At 43.8% G+C, this 18,051-nt stretch overlaps 1 protein-coding gene across 1 annotated transcript in view; it reads left to right on the forward strand.

The window, feature by feature from the left end:
- Nucleotides 1-208: 208 nt before the first annotated feature.
- LOC126100736 (aquaporin AQPAe.a-like) overlaps nucleotides 209-18,051 on the forward strand; it is a 346,657-nt gene continuing 328,814 nt past the window's right edge. Inside the window, exon 1 of the mRNA XM_049911358.1 lies at nucleotides 209-286. The gene's annotated coding sequence lies outside the window, so the exon portion shown is untranslated. The remainder of the gene's footprint in view (nucleotides 287-18,051) is intronic.

Raw genomic sequence — 18,051 nt, forward strand, 5'->3', positions numbered from 1 at the left:
ACAGTTAGAGTGCTTGGGATAACCAGGAGAGTGCTCCTGCTTTCATACTAAATCGTACTCCAGACCATAATCAAAGGTCCAGTGTGTCTAAGAGGCACATGTTTTGCAGGTCTTGATCTGTCCTTCTCCTAACCAACACGCGGCTACACAGGCACCGAGGCACAAACAGATCAGAAGACACAGCAGACCTCCGCCCTGTCCTCCAGTGGCCTCTCGCTTGCACTACTGACATTGCAAACGGCATTGATTTGGGGTCAGAAGAATGCACGCTACAGTGCGTCCACAGGTACGTTTGGACCCAGAGTACAGAAGACAGTCGACGAGTACGCCAAGAAGTATACCAACGTTGCTATTACATCCTCCAAATCCGGTAAACTGACAACACGTTTGTTCACGGACCTCTTGCGTAATGCTTTGCAACCATACGAACAAAAGAAAGAATTTCTCCTTCTGATCGACTCTTGGGGTGGGCAAACGAAACCGGCGTTATACGATGAGATGTTCCAGGACGATAAGAAGTTACCAACGTGCACTATAAAAGTCATTCCTCCAAAGTGCACTACTCTCGTCGAACCGTGTGACGTGTATTTTTACCGGCAGGTAAAAAATTTGATCAAGCGCCTTCAAAATTGTGCTTTTTTAATCGAGCGAAACCGTGACATCAACTCCAGAGACGATTGTATAAAAATCCAGTCCATCATCCACCACCAATTGTCTTCTCAAATTTTTGCCGATATGATACGATACGCGTGGTATGCATCAAACCTGACGAATGATAGAACAATTTCTCAGAACGTCAATCAGGTGTGTTTCCCAACAGATGATTTAAAAAACAATTGTTCTTGTAAAAACGCATCGTTTATCAGATGTGCTCGATGTCGTGCTGTTTTCTGCTTTCCATGTTTCTATGATAACTGTCACTGTGGTTCGTGCGATACTCCAGCTACTTCTGGTCACTAATTGTTAGTTATGTGCGAGTGTATAACGAACTTTTCAATAAATTGTATCCACTTGAACATTATTTGTGATATTGTGTTTTATTTCAAGTATTATTTTTGCACGACAAACGACTTTCAACAACTTATTATATGCATAGTTGTTGCAACTGATTGCTGGGAATATATATATATAATAAAAAAATAATATATATACTAAAAAAAAGGTTGCATGGCGTGAAATTCGATCCGGCGACCTTCGGATTACGAACCCGAGCGCTTACCGCTGCGTCACGACGCTGTAGAAAATTATTAATCGTAGAGAGTATTTCACCGCAACGGTTTCTTTTAACTGTCGATTTTCTCGACAACGGCTGAGAAGTGCATCTTTGTGGTTCAAATGGTTCAAATGGCTCTGAGCACTATGGGACTCAACATCTTAGGTCATAAGTCCCCTATAACTTAGAACTACTTAAACCTAATCAACCTAAGGACATCACACACACCCATGCACGAGGCAGGATTCGAACCTGCGACCGTAGCAGTCCCGCGGTTCCGGACTGCAGCGCATCTTTGTGCTTTGCCACAGTACACCTCTGGCCATGAGCTTCTATTATGCGCAGTATGAATCGAATCCCCCCCATGAACCACGGACCTTGGCGTCGGTGGGGAGGCTTGCGTGCCTCAGCGATACAGATGGCCGTACCGTAGGTGCAACCATAACGGAGGGGTATCTGTTGAGAGGCCAGACAAACGTGTGGTTCCGAAGAGGGGCAGCAGCCTTTTCAGTAGTTGCAGGGGCAACAGTGTGGATGATTGACTGATCTGGCCTTGTAACACTAACAAAAATAACCTTGCTGTTCTGGTACTGCGAACGGCTGAAAGCAAGGGGAAACTACAGCCGTAATTTTTCCCGAGGGCATGCAGCTTTACTGTATGATTAAATGATGATGGCATCCTCTTGGGTAAAATATTCCGGAGGTAAAATAGTCCCCCATTTGGATCTCCGGGCGGGGACTACTCAGGAGGACGTTGTTATCAGGATAAAGAAAACTGGCGTTCTACGGATCGGAACGTGGAATGTCAAATCCCTTAATCGGGCAGGTAGGCTAGAAAATTTAAAAAGGGAAATGGATAGGTTAAAGTTAGATATAGTGGGAATTAGTGAAGTTCGGTGGCAGGAGGAACAAGACTTTTGGTCAGGTGAATACAGGGTTATAAATACAAAATCAAATAGGGGTAATGCAGGAGTAGGTTTAATAATGAATAAAAAAAATAGGAGTACGGGTAAGCTACTACAAAGAGCGTAGTGAACGCATTATTGTGGCCAAGATAGACACGAAGCCCACGCCTACTACAGTAGTACAAGTTTATATGCCAACTAGCTCTGCAGATAACGAAGAAATTGATGAAATGTATGATGAGATAAAAGAAATTATTCAAATAGTGAAGGGAGACGAAAATTTAATAGTCATGGGTGACTGGAATTCATCAGTAGGAAAAGGGAGAGAAGGAAACATAGTACGTGAATATGGATTGGGGCTAAGAAATGAAAGGGGAAGCCGTCTGGTAGAATTTTGCGCAGAGCATAACTTAATCATAGCTAACACTTGGTTTAAGAATCATGAAAGAAGGTTGTATACATGGAAGAACCCTGGAGATACTAAAAGGTATCAGATAGATTATATAATGGTAAGACAGAGATTTAGGAAACAGGTTTTAAATTGTACGACATTTCCAGGGGCAGATGTGGACTCTGACCACAATCTGTTGGTTATGAACTGTAGATTAAAACTGAAGAAACTGCAAAAAGGTGGGAATTTAAGGAGATGGGACCTGGATAAACTGACTAAACCAGAGGTTGTACAGAGTTTCAGGGACAGCATAAGGGAACAGTTGACAGGAATGGGGGAAAGAAATACAGTAGAAGAAGAATGGGTAGCTTTGAGGGATGAAGTAGTGAAGGCAGCAGAGGAACAAGTAGGTAAAAAGACGAGGGCTAGTAGAAATCCCTGGGTAACAGAAGATATATTGAATTTTATTGATGAAAGGAGAAAATATAAAAATGCAGTAAATGAAGCAGGCAAAAAGGAATACAAACGTCTCAAAAATGAGATTGACAGGAAGTGCAAAATGGCTAAGCAGGGACGGCTAGAGGACAAATGTAAAGATGTAGAGGCTTATCTCACTAGGGGTAAGATAGATACTGCGTATAGGAAAATTAAAGAGACCTTTGGAGAAAAGAGAACGACTTGTATGAATATCAAGAGCTCAGATGAAAACCCAGTTCTAAGCAAAGAAGGGAAAGCAGAAAGGTGGAAGGAGTATATAGAGGGTCTATACAAGGGCGAGGTACTTGAGGACAATATTATGGAAATGGAAGAGGATGTAGATGAAGATGAAATGGGAGTTACGATACTGCGTGAAGAGTTTGACAGAGCACTGAAAGACCTGAGTCGAAACAAGGCCCCCGGAGTAGACAACATTCCATTAGAACTACTGACAGCCTTGGGAGAGCCAGTCCTGACAAATCTCTACCATCTGGCGAGCAAGATGTATGAGACAGGCGAAATACCCTCAGACTTGAAGAAGAATATAATAATTCCAATCCCAAAGAAAGCAGGCGTTGACAGATGTGAAAATTACCGAACTATCAGTTTAATAAGTCACAGCTGCAAGGGTAAGATAGATACTGCGTATAGGAAAATTAAAGAAAATGGAAAAACTGATAGAAAGCCGACCTCGGGGAAGATCAGTTTGGATTCCGTAGAAATGTTGGACCACGTGAGGCAATACTGAGCCTACGACTTATCTTAGAAGAAAGATTAAGGAAAGGCAAATCTACGTTTCTAGCATTTGCAGACTTAGAGAAAGTTTTGACAACGTTGATTGGAATACCCTCTTTCAAATTCTGAAGGTGGCAGGGGTAAAATACAGGGAGCGAAAGGTTAATTACAATTTGTACAGCAAGCAGATGGCAGTTATAAGAGTCGAGGGGTATGAAAGGGAAGCAGTGGTTGGGAAGGGAGTGAGACAGGGTTGTAGCCTCTCCCCGATGTTATTCAATCTGTATATTGAGCAAGCAGTAAAGGAAACAAAAGAAAAGTATGGAGTAGGAATTAAAATCCATGGAGAAGAAATAAAAACTTTGAGGTTCGCCGATGACATTGTAATTCTGTCAGAGACAGCAAAGGACTTGCAAGAGCAGTTGAACGGAATGGATAATGTCTTGAAAGGAGGGTATAAGATGAACATCAACAAAAGCAAAACGAGGATAATGGAATGTAGTCTAATTAAGTCGGGTGATGCTGAGAGAATTAGATTAGGAAATGAGACACTTGAAGTAGTAAAGGAGTTTTGCTATTTGGAGAGCAAAATAACTGATGATGGTCGAAGTAGAGAGGATATAAAATGTAGACTGGCAATGGCAAGGAAAGCGTTTCTGAAGAATAAAAATTTGTTAACATCGAGTGTAGATTTAAGTGTCAGGAAGTCGTTTCTGAAAATATTTGTATGGAGTGTAGCCATGTATGAAAGTGAAACGTGGACGATAAATAGTTTAGAGAAGAAGAGAATAGAAGCTTTCGAAATGTGGTGCTGCAGAAGACTGCTGTAGATAAGTTAGGTAGATCACATAACTAATGAGGAGGTATTGAACAAAATTGGGGAGAAGAAGAGCTTGTGGCACAACTTGACTAGAAGAAGGGATCGGTTGGTAGGACATGTTCTGAGACGTCGAGGGATCACCAATTTAGTATTGGAGGGCAGCGTGGAGGGTAAAAATCGTAGAGGGAGACCAAGAGATGAATACTCTAAGCAGATTCAGAAGGATGTAGGCTGCAGTAGGTACTGGGAGATGAAGAAGCTTGCACAGGATAGAGTAGCATGGAGAGCTGCATCAAACCAGTCTCAGGACTGAAGACCACAACAACAACAACATGAATCGAATCTGAATTTCACAATTGGCGGCCTCCCCTTGTTAGACTTGTACCAGGTTTGTCTGTGTGTGTATGTTCTGCCCTGTATAATGCAGTGGTAATTATACACTGAGGTAGCTGTCATTCGCTGTACCTTTACAACACATCGGTTCGTTGACGATATTCTGCTCCCCGTTTTTTTGCCCTTCATGCAAGCCATCCTGGGCTTACAAAAAATGGCTCTGAGCACTATGGGACTTAACATCTGTGGTCATAAGTCCCTGGGCTTACATTTCAGCACGATAATGCACGTCCGTACAGGCGAGAGCTTATACTGCTTGTCCTAGAGCTTGCCTAACAATACCTTGGCCAGCGAGGTAGAGGGATCTCATTCCAATTGAGAACATCTGGAGTATTATGGGTAGGTTCCTCCAAGTAGCTTGGGATTTTGAGGATGTAACGCACCAGTCGGACAGAATTTGGCACGATATCCCTCCGGAGGTCATCCGACAAGTTTACCAATCAGTGTCAAGTCGAATAACTGTTTGTATGAGGGCCAGAGGTACACCAACGTGTTAGTCACATGTTCAATTTGTATAGTGCTTTTCCTGAAATAAATAATTTAAATTTTGAGAAATACTAATCATTTATTTGTGTGCACATGTACATCACATCTACTGATTTCCGTCCCATTCGGATAATTACTTCGTGGTGCGTCACTTTCTTTTTTCGTAGAGCAGGGGGTCACCAAACAACGGCCCGTGAAGTCATTTCATCCTATCCGCCGACTGTAGTTGAATTTGCTTCATAAAACTTATGGAACACGAGACTTAGTGATAGAATTTAAATTTAAATATTGCGTTTCGAATACTAGAAGATGATCGCACATGCAGAAATCTCCTGTCTGCTATGTACCTTAAATTTTCTATGCTCACTGATTTCAGAATAAAATTCAGTCGTCAGTTGAACAGATATTTTTACTGTGCGACATCTAGGCAACTGACTACTGAATTATATTCTGAAAGGGGGCTGTTGGAAGATTTGTAAATTTCAGGCGATCTGTTCAGAAATCGAATCACACATTAGCAAATACTCTGTGGGAAAGGCTCAGATGGTTCTTGTGTACTGAAACCAGTCTTTTCTACTGTCAACTTTATTCGGGAACATAATTCAAAATTAGATTAGCTTAGATTCAATTTTCTTTCCATAGACACAAAAATGAGATGAATCTCGTGAGCGTGAAACAAGTCAGTGAGTAAAACATGAAAACATAAAAAATTTGAATTTAATAATCACTATTCCGATCATTTGTCAGGAGATTGTCAAAATCCGTAAGTATATTACATTACAGTAAACTGGAACTGCTAATACACTCCTGGAAATGGAAAAAAGAACACATTGACACCGGTGTGTCAGACCCACCATACTTGCTCCGGACACTGCGAGAGGGCTGTACAAGCAATGATCACACGCACGGCACAGCGGACACACCAGGAACCGCGGTGTTGGCCGTCGAATGGCGCTAGCTGCGCAGCATTTGTGCACCGCCGCCGTCAGTGTCAGCCAGTTTGCCGTGGCATACGGAGCTCCATCGCAGTCTTTATCACTGGTAGCATGCCGCGACAGCGTGGACGTGAACCGTATGTGCAGTTGACGGACTTTGAGCGAGGGCGTATAGTGGGCATGCGGGAGGCCGGGTGGACGTACCGCCGAATTGCTCAACACGTGGGGCGTGAGGTCTCCACAGTACATCGATGTTGTCGCCAGTGGTCGGCGGAAGGTGCACGTGCCCGTCGACCTGGGACCGGACCGCAGCGACGCACGGATGCACGCCAAGACCGTAGGATCCTACGCAGTGCCGTAGGGGACCGCACCGCCACTTCCCAGCAAATTAGGGACACTGTTGCTCCTCGGGTATCGGCGAGGACCATTCGCAACCGTCTCCATGAAGCTGGGCTACGGTCCCGCACACCGTTAGGCCGTCTTCCGCTCACGCCCCAACATCGTGCAGCCCGCCTTCAGTGGTGTCGCGACAGGCGTGAATGGAGGGACGAATGGAGACGTGTCGTCTTCAGCGATGAGAGTCGCTTCTGCCTTGGTGCCAATGATGGTCGTATGCGTGTTTGGCGCCGTGCAGGTGAGCGCCACAATCAGGACTGCATACGACCGAGGCACACAGGGCCAACACCCGGCATCATGGTGTGGGGAGCGATCTCCTACACTGGCCGTACACCACTGGTGATCGTCGAGGGGACACTGAATAGTGCACGGTACATCCAAACCGTCATCGAATCCATCGTTCTACCATTCCTAGACCGGCAAGGGAACTTGCTGTTCCAACAGGACAATGCACGTCCGCATGTATCCCGTGCCACCCAACGTGCTCTAGAAGGTGTAAGTCAACTACCCTGGCCAGCAAGATCTCCGGATCTGTCCCCCATTGAGCATGTTTGGGACTGGATGAAGCGTCGTCTCACGCGGTCTGCACGTCCAGCACGAACGCTGGTCCAACTGAGGCGCCAGGTGGAAATGGCATGGCAAGCCGTTCCACAGGACTACATCCAGCATCTCTACGATCGTCTCCATGGGAGAATAGCAGCCTGCATTGCTGCGAAAGGTGGATATACACTGTACTAGTGCCGTCATTGTGCATGCTCTGTTGCCTGTGTCTATGTGCCTGTGGTTCTGTCAGTGTGATCATGTGATGTATCTGACCCCAGGAATGTGTCAATAAAGTTTCCCCTTCCTGGGACAATGAATTCACGGTGTTCTTATTTCAATTTCCAGGAGTGTATTTACAGAATTAATATACTGTCAGAATGAAGCGCAGTTACTCACTTTTGATAAATTTATGATACACAATATACCTAATCTTGACTGTTGTGACCAAGTGCTGTCAAAACTGAAATCTAACAGACATTTTTACTTAAGCTGGTCTAACAGTGCCTGTTAAGATATACATCTGTAGAGTAAAAGGAGTTGTCTGTCAAAAAGTCTTTCAAACTCTTTGTAAATCGTGCTTTATCTGAAGCCAAGTTTTTAATGGCTGCTGGCAATTTATTGAAAATTTGTGTTCCTGGATATTGGACCCCGTTTTGGACCAAGGTTAAGTGATTTTAGGTCTTTGTGTAGATTCCTCTTATTCCTAGTTTTGATACTATGTACGGAGCTGTTGGTTGGAAATAGAGATGTATTTCTTACAAGAAGTTTCATTATGGAATAAATATACTGAGAAGCAGTGGTTAGAATACAAAGTTTCTTTAACAGGTTTCTAGACGATGTTCTTAAATTTACAGCACAAATTATTCTCATAACACGCTTCTGCACGCTAAAAACTTTTCTCGGTTTGATGAGTTACTCCAGAATACGATCCCGTATGACATAATAGATTGAAAGTAAGCAAAGTTTTTTTTTTTATATTTTTATCTCCTACATCTAACATCATCTTCAGTTCCACGCGTTTCTTAAAGAAACTGATTCTGAATTTTGTGAGTTGTCTAATCACACAGCAGTGAGGTGGCTCAACTGCGGTAAAATTGTGTTTCGTATTTATAAAATCCTAAACGAAACAGATGTTTCTCTCACTGAAAAAATAGAGCTGATACACAATTATGAGATCCTACATTGCTGTGAAAGTTGTCATTTTTGCTTGAAATCACAACCCACATGATTGAATCTAGAATTTCAGGGAAAGGATTACCTAGTCTGTGGTCTCTACAAAACCATCAGAAGATTTCAGAGAAAGGTGTCATAATTGATAGCCCAATTGGGAGGAGAAGACTTTCCTCATTTTCACTATTTCAAAGGGTTTTGTGTTATTCTTCCGGAAGATGTCAACTTTGATTTCCTTATCGAAATTATTCGGGACGTGAAGGATTTTCCGGAGATATTTTCAGATCTTGACAGAAATGAGAGACCGAGCGAGGTGGCGCAGTGGTTATCACACTGGACTCGCATTCGGGAGGACCACGGTTCAAAACCGTGTCCGGTTTGGTTTGGTTGTTTGTTGGAGGAGACCAGTCAGCGAGGTCATAGGTCTCATCGGATTAGGGAAGGACGAAGGAAGTCGGCCGTGCCCTTTCAAGAAACCATCCTGGTATTTATCTAGAGCGATTTAGGGAAATCACGGGAAACCTAAATCAATATGGCCGGGCGCGGGATTGAACCGTCGTCCTCCCAAATGCAAGTCCAGTGTGCTAGCCACTGCGCCACCTCGCTCTGTCTTCCGTGTCTGGCAATCCAGATTTAGGTTTTCCGTGATTTCCCTAGATCACTTTACGCTAATACCAAGATGATTCCTTTGAATGGGCACGTTCGGTTTTCTTGCCCATCCTTCCTAATCCGATGGAACCGATGACCTTACTGTTTCGCCCCTCTCCCAAACCAACCAACCAATCAGAAATGAGTGATGTTCTTCTGTTCCAGAATTGATATGATTATAACCTTGATGATGTGCCAGTTGAACTGCAGTTGGAACGCTAGCAAATGACTTGTTGAAGGAGAAGCACAGAGAATGAAAACTTGATGAATTTTACCGCTGCTTGCCTGAGTTTGAGTTTCCAAAACTGAAGAAATTTGCACTAGTGTTTGGAAAAACTTACATCTGTGAGCTAAATTTTCATAAATGCATTATTTTAAGTCTACAGATCGAACGAGACAAACTGATAAACATTTGAAAGCATTTCTTTTATTTGGATGCAGCAATACCATACCAAATGTTCACGATATCTTGAAAATTAAACGTTAATTTTACAAACCTTACCAACATTTTTTGCTGTTTAGTTTGAGAGATTCGGATATATTGACACTAGGTCTGATATAGCTATAATATTGCTAACGTCGCCTTCTGACTGATTTAATAAATAAATAAGTTGGCTGTCCTTGTTTTTTTGTGCGTTGTATTCCACTCACCCATGATTAACTCTGCACTTTGCTTTTCGTCTTTCATTCCGGACCTAACGGTCTGGCTTGCAAGTATTGTACGAAATGATGATGCGGCTCGCGCTCCTCTTTTCCTCTATTACCCGGCCCGCTGCGAATAAAGCTTGGTGACCTCGTCTTAGAGTGTACGATTCACCTGCGTTAGCAGTTGCTATTCTACTTTGTCATGTAGCTTATGTGCGAACTTTACAATTAGTCCTTGTTGTACGTTGGTACGTCTTCACTTGTACTGCTGTCGCCTGATTTGCTATCAGTCTTACTGTTGACGCTCTCGTTAGTATTATCTGCACTCGTTGTCGCCTGTACTCTCGTCGCGCGATTTCTCTACGTAGCTAACTCGACAGTCGTTAAGACCGGTCAACAAGTTGTAATCTCTAAGTGACTGTGTTATGTTGTCGTCGTGTGTGTCTGGGCTAGTCCTCTTTCTTGAGACCAGCAAACACTGTATAGGAGTATGTGTTCCAGGGCTCCCCTCTCTAAACAGACACAGTTACCCACCTGTCCGAATTTTACATCCATCAAATGACTGCGGTATGGCTCTTGGCTGCTTGCAGGTGAACCATGCCCCACCAGGGACTGATATGTTACACGCTTTACCGCTCCGTGACGTTGAGAAGCAATGCATACACTCCACGGGACTTTTTGCAGCTGTCCCGCTCCCTTTGTAATGAATTCTCTCTCCACTTTTTGAGCTCTCTCAAGGTCAATATTTCCCCCTTAAGATCTCTCTCATTGTATATGGTCTCTCCGTCCTCAGCCAAAATATTGCAGCGGAATGGTTAGTGGTTATATTTACCTGGTACATCCCGGGCACCAAGCGCAATGCCTTCCACTAACGGACTACATTCCACCTAACTACTGCGGCGTCAGCTGTGATGCAGAATCGATGTGCCCACATGCTAGAAGCAAAACATGTTTGTTGTTGACTTGAAGAGAGCGCAGTTGTACGTCCTTATTATATCTTGGGCAATCTCCAACTAACTGCGTTGGTTCTGGCAGGTTCATGCAGTAACTTACAAGCCCAGTCTCTTTTAACATGCTAATCAGAGTTTAGTTTAATGTCGAGGTGTGTGCCCATTAGGACACCAGAGACGCACTCAGGTCGTGAAATTCGATCACCGTTGCAAGTACCTCGTGTACAATACTTGAGGATGAAAGTAACTTTCGCATGATGTGTCATTGCCTAGTAATGCAGCTCAATGAAACTTAGTCCATACATAGAAAGAACTAGTATGGTTTATTACAGTACAGTACAGTACAGTATAGTGCAGAATGTAACAGAAACAATACGCAATGAGACGAACAGAAATAACACCTTTATTCAAAGACAATAAGTTTACTGTAGCCACAGCAATTTTTGATGGTCCCCAGGACACTGCAAACTGCTTGAGGTGGTTCCTTACAGCGTGTGTGATCACCAAGAATAGCAATCATTGCACGCTCTGAAGCATGCTCTAATACTGGCCACAAGATTGAAGTTCTTGTCGTAGGAGGTTCCATTCATCCACCAGCCAGGTAGACAAGTGCTGGACGGTCGTAGGTGCATGTGGACGTACTGGAATACGTTTACCCATCGCATACCACACACGTTCGATGCGATTTGAGTCAGGGAATCGGGCAGGCCACTCCTTTAGCTGAATATCCTCTCGTTCAAGAACATCTCCACATGCACTGCTCGATACGGTCGCACATTGTCGATAAAAATGAAGTAATGAACGACTGCACCCCTGAACAGACGCATAGTGACACCATAACGTTGAACATCAACAAAAGCTAAACGAGGATAATGGAATGTAGTCGAATTAAATCGGGTGATGTTGAGGGTATTAGATTAGGAAATGAGATGCTTAAAGTAGTGAATGATTTTTGCTATTTGCGAGAAAAGTAACTAATGATGGTCAAAGTAGAGAGGATATAAAATGTAGTCTGGGAATGGCAAGGAAAGCGTTTCTGAAGGAGAGAAATTTGTTAGCATCGAGTATGGATTTAAGTCTCAGGAAGTCGTTTCTGAAAGTATTTGCATGGAGTGTGACCATGTATGGAAGTAAAACGTGGACGATAAATAGTTTGGACAAGAAGATAATAAAAGCTTTAGAAATGTGGTGCTACAGAAGAATGCTGAAGATTAGATAGGTAGATCACATAACTAATGAGGAGGCATTGAATAGAATTAGGGAGAAGAGAAATTTGTGACACACCTTGACTAGAAGAAGGGATCGGTTGGTAGGACATGTTCTGGGGCATCAAGGTATCACCAGCGTGGAGGGTAAAAATCGTAGAGGGAGACCAAGAGATGAATACACTAAGCAGATTCAGAAGGATGTAGGTTGCAGTAGGTACTGGGAGATGAAGAAGCTTGCACAGGATAGAGTAGCATGGAGAGCTGCATCAAACCTATCTCTGGACTGAAGACCACAACAACAACAAAAACAACAACATTGGCTAGTGAGTGTAGCGAGTTAAAAGTATTTGGAGGTCAGTACGCGCGGCAACAATTATGTTTTTCCACACCGTAACACCTGCACCACCAAAACGTTCATATTCGACAATGTTGCTGGGTGCACTATGTGTTCCCTCCTTTTGATATGTGAGAGTACGTCCAGCATTGTCGAACATCATCGTTTTGGTGGTCCAGGTGTTAATGAAGTGGGGAGACGTAATGTTGCATGGGCGTACTGACCTCCAAATCCTTGAGCAAAGTGTACTCACCAATCGATGTTATTGTGACACTATAGTTCTCCACTACTTGGTTCTGTTCAGTGGTGCACTCGACCGTGACCTCATTTTTGTTGATCACAATGCGCGGCCGCGTCGAACAGCGGCAGATGGGGAGGTCTTGGAACGAGAGGATATTAGGCGAATGGAGTGACCTGGCGTTTTCCCGGCCTAAGATCTATCGAACTTGTGTGGACTGCGATGGGCTAACGTATTGCATCACGTCCACACGCCACATCGATCGTCCAGAAGTTGTCAGCCATTTTGGTGGAGGAGTCGAATGTCTACCACAATAGCGCCTTAGCAAACCTGTGGCCGGCATTGGAGAATATTACAGAACATTAATTGCCATCTATGGCGCTCATACACCCTATCAAGAACTATGCTCTCCCTTTTGTAATGCCCCGAGGGACTGACCCAAGTAGCGGCGACTACAACGAAATTTGTTTTTTTATATATATTAATTTTCAATCTAATTTTTAATTTTTAGTTTTTTAAAATTTTTTGTGTGGATCCACAGCCTCAACGTGTTTTCGGAATAAAAACGTGACCCAAGTAGGCTATATTCTTTTTATTATCCGTGCAACTGGCCAATTTCAGCCGTGGGTCATTGTAATTACAATGTGAAATGAATCTCGAAGCTTAAGATATTTGCTTGAAAATGACATGTTGAAAGTCACCAATTGCACGGATAACAGAAAGAGCACAGCCTACTTGGACCATGCTTTCATTCTCAATGCAATAAAATTATCGTCTTTGAATAAAAGCGTCTTTTCCATCCTTCTCATTGCGTATTTCTTTCAGCTACCTTCTCTACCATACTGCAGCAGTTCTTTCTATGTTTGGTCCAAGTTTCCTCGCACAATGTTACTCAGCAGTGATACGTCATACGGAAGGTATTTTCGTCCTTGCCGTTTCACACACGAGGGTATTACGGTAACGGCTACCAGCGTTCGCCCCTCTTCTGTATGCCATCAAACAATCACCTGTGTCTGGCGGGCGACGGCTATGCCAGGCGTAACTTCCAATACTTTTTTATGTACAGTTCGCTGAAGTTAAGTAGTAGGTGAAAGGACAACGTTGCACTTCAGAACTAAGTCTTCAATAAGAGTAAGGCATCCCTGTTTCCAATTATTACCTTTTAGTTCCTGGAAAGGGGAATATTAGAGAGGTTGTAGGAACACCTTGCAAAATATTAATCGTATCGAGGAGGCATCGCATTAATACCGTGTGACACCTCATTAACCTTGATAATGGCCTGCAGTCGGCTAGCAAGAGGGTCGACAATTTCTTAAAGTATGTCATATACAGCTGGAACCACTCATCGATGAAGAGATCCCTTAGAGATACCAAATTGCGGAAATGTTGATCGCTCCTTTTCAGCCACTGCTCCATAGGATTAAGATAGGTAATTTAACGGAGAAGTGGAGATGGGATAGGGCTTGTGAGTGCTCAGCTGTTGTCATCTTGGAGGACGGAAGCGTTCTCAGTATACTAATCACGAATATGTAGAAGACAAGGGAAAAGTCGTTGCTCCCACTACCTGCGAAGTGCTTGTTGTAATTCGATTTTGCGCACAATAGAATGTACAGCTGCTCAGATTCAGCAAGAGTTGTGCCTGTTTTATGGTTCTGCAGTAATGGGTGAAAGTTCGCCAATGCTGTGAAGATTTAAAAGAAAATGGCCGTACAACAAATGGACGAAATACTGCGGCCAGATCGGCGTTTGACGACAGGTGCTCTGGCTGCTGAATTTCCTCGAGTTAGAAATACCGCTATTTATACAATACAAGATCGACGTAGCATGAACAGTCGTCCGGAATAGTCTTTACGGGGAAACTGACGTAATCAGAGCTTCATCACCTGCACAACTGGAAAAGAATGCCAAAGTACAAGCTGAAGATCACGAGAAAGTTAGATTTAAAATCTGACAGAAAAAACTACTATCATAAGTTTTAAATTTTTTTAGTACTACTCCATGTGGTAAGCAATAAAAGGCGTAGCATTATTCGTGCTCAATCATGGTACCGACTCCACTCGGAATATTCTGGCATGGGAGTATTTTTCTACGGCTGACTGATAATACCGTTTTTTTCTCCACTAATTCGTTTTCAGTAAACTTTCCCTCATCAGTTAGTTATAGTCCAAGCGACACTCACTGGAAAACAACGGTACATACATTTTATCAAAGAAGGGGTAAGATTTTACGTTTTCCATTTTTTATGCAACTCATTCATTTACTTTGAAAACATCTTGTGTCCCAAAAGTTAAGTTTGACATGAAATTCACAAAAGTTGTTGTATGTCAGCCGATTGATGCTACCTTTTTAACTATCTGAAGCTGCCTCCTTATATGATTAAATTCAGAATATCCAACGATTTAGGCGAAATAACTGGAAAATAGCCACAAAAGGTATTTTTATTCATATTCAGCAATATAATGTTAGGCTGATAATGAAAATAAAAAATCTGATAAGAAAGAAAAATTAAAACGACTAGGAAAATCCTGTTGGATATCAACAATAATAACCTAGAATGCGCTGATTAATAATCCTCAAAGTAGAGAATAAGCAAATGAAATTAAAAAAAAAAATGTTAATTCAGCTTTGATCCCCAGCCCACCCCCGCCTCTCTCCCTCCGTTCACCTCTTCCACTGTACAACGTAAACACAAAAGCAGTTCACCAGTTTTCTGTGGTCAAATAACACTTGTTAGCATTACTTTCAGTCTTCCATACAAAGTGTTTGCAGTATACTCTCCGGAACATGGTACTGCTATACTACGCGATCCAGTCACATTAATACGACCGCCGCCTATGTTAGACGTCAGCGCGTAACAACCACTCACAGATGGCAGGTGGCAGCACTTGCAAGAGAGGGTATATAAAGCGTGTGTGTGTGGGACGCGGGAAATGGTGCAGTCGTTGACGTAATGCGGAAACGAAGCGATTTACCTGACGTCCAAAAGGGCATAACTATTGGATTTCGGGCCAAAGATGAAAGCATTTCCGAAACGGCTACGTTTGTAAACTGTGTGCGTGCCACTGTTGTTAAAGTATACCGTGCCTGGCAAAATGCACTCCGTCTTCAGGCACAAGTGGCCTATCGGGACCATCCGACCGCCGTGTCATCCTCAGTTGAGGATGCGGATAGGAGGGGCGTGTGGTCAGCACACCACTGTCCCGGTCGTTATGATGATTTTCTTTGACCGGAGCAGCTACTATTCGGTCGAGTAGCTCCTCAATTGGCATCACAAGGCTGAGTGCACCCTTAAAAATGGCAACGCATGGCGGCTGGATGATCACCCATCCAAGTGCCGGCCACGCCCGACAGCGCTTAACTTCGGTGATCTCACGGGAACCGGCGTACCCACTGTGGCAAGATCGTTGCTGCCTGGCAAAACAGCGCTATACAAAACCGGCGCCGAGACAACAGTGACGCACCAAACCATATACGACAGTCGTAAACGAAAGCTGCAGAGACGTGTACGTGTGAACAGCCGTGCAGCTGCTGGGAAGTTAACCACCCAGATGAATCAAAGGTCTACCAACAGTTTCTCTTCAATGATCGGTCAGCGAACATTGCTGCGTATGGGTCTCCGCCCTAGGCGCCTGTTTCGTGCACCAAAGCTCACTGGTGTTTATCGGCGACGAAGGCTGGAATTTGCGTGCCAGTGCCGCAACTGAATGTCCACTGGGTGGCGATAGGTGGCTTTTTCAGATGAATCAAGTTTTATGTTCCACCGGCGTGAAACATCTCAAACACGCTGCAGTAACCATCGGAAGGATTCCTGGAGGAAGAGGAAGCATTATGATCTGTGGAATGTTTTCGTTTCATTCCCTGGGTGATATCGTCATTCTGGGAGGCACAATAGATCAACATGTGTATGGTCCACCGCTTGGCGATAATGTCCACTCCTAAGTGCAGTTTGTTGTTCCTCAGCACGTGGCATCTAGAAGCAGGACCATGCAGCGTGTCACACAGCTCTCAGTGAACGTGCGTGCCTCGAAGAGCATCAGGACGAGTTTACCGTACTCTCCTGGCCTCTCAGCTCCCCGGATTTACACCCAGTGTAGAATCTGTGGCACCACCTCGATCGAAGTGTTAGCGCCACGGATTCGCAACCGAGAAATCCAGCGCAGTCGGCTTGGCTCCACATCCCTGTCGATACATTCCAGAAGCTTAGTGACTCTCCTCCTGCACCTCTCGTAGCGATCCGCTCTGCAAAAGGTGATTATTCCAGCTTGTGATAAGTGGTCACATTAACGTGACTGGACAGTGTATAAGTGTGTTACTGTGTACTTCATTTTATCACTATAGCTGAAGAAAAATATCGTTTTCTGCTCTAGAAGAGAAGGACAAAAAAGAAATTTCAAGGTCGCAAAGATGTTTTAGTCAGGAGCTGGGAGATTTTTAAACTCGTTGGGGTTCAATACAACGCAACGTGTTGTTTACAGTTGCGAAATCGGAAATCGATGTCAGGCCGCTATACTGCAGCCATGTTTATGTTGTACTGGCAATTGTTACAAATCATCAAGAGAGGGATTTGGGAAGTCCTCTTCTGAAGCTCGTAAGGGATGTACGAGTGTGTGAAAGAGCAAGGATTGGAGAATTTATTTCTACCCTTCTTTTTCAAGGTTCCCAGCAATATCGATTGTGGGACAGCTGTAGAAACTCCGATGCATCAATGAAATGGCATATTTCCCCGCTAACAGGCTGACAAACAAAGTCGTCTGGTGGTTGCTGAAGTCACAGCCTTTAGCGTTGCAATCGGCTATGTTAAATCTATTTAACACACGAGCGCTGTCATTTCTAGAAGTACTTGAGAGTTCTGTAAACAACAAAGGAATCTGTACTCTAGTACACCCCTTCTCCCTCCTCCCTCCATAGCGTACTCCTATGCCTCCGGCTACACATATATATGTGTTTTGGCATCAGTATTCTGTCGAGTTTTGTGCAAAGCCGCTACAACTTGCTCCACTGCGTGAGCCCCTTCATCTCGGAGTAGCGCTTGCCTCAAAAGCCCTCAATTATTTGTTGGATAACTGCAAATCTATGACTTTCTCTACAGTCCCTACCCTCTACAGATCCCTAAAGTAACACGGAAACAACCTTTGATGTCTTAACACATGTCCTCACACCATGACCCTTCCCTTTTTCAGCGTTTTCCGCATGTGCCTCTGCTCATTTTTGTATCAGTCTACCTGATTTTCAGCTTGGTTCTATAGCACCACATCTCAAACTCTTCGATTATCTTCTTTTATGTATCAGCGAAGGAAAATCTGGCGCTACGAATTGATTCCGTCGCCAGGGAGACAGGTGGTGTTAGTCGCCACTACGGAAGCGAGTCTAATTCATAATTGCTGAGTGAGTTCCCCAGTGACAACCCTGAGTGACAAATCGTGCGGATCGCTGCCATTGCGTGCATGTCACAGCCGCTCTCGCTCCCAGAGAGAAACAAAGGTAATGGCGGCCAGCACGCAAACAAGCCATCAAGGCATGATTGTGTTTGTTATGGAGGATACGTATGTGGAGGCTGTTTGGAT

This window comes from Schistocerca cancellata, chromosome 9 (genome assembly GCF_023864275.1).
Source record: "Schistocerca cancellata isolate TAMUIC-IGC-003103 chromosome 9, iqSchCanc2.1, whole genome shotgun sequence".
Classification (NCBI taxonomy): Eukaryota; Metazoa; Arthropoda; class Insecta; order Orthoptera; family Acrididae; genus Schistocerca; species Schistocerca cancellata.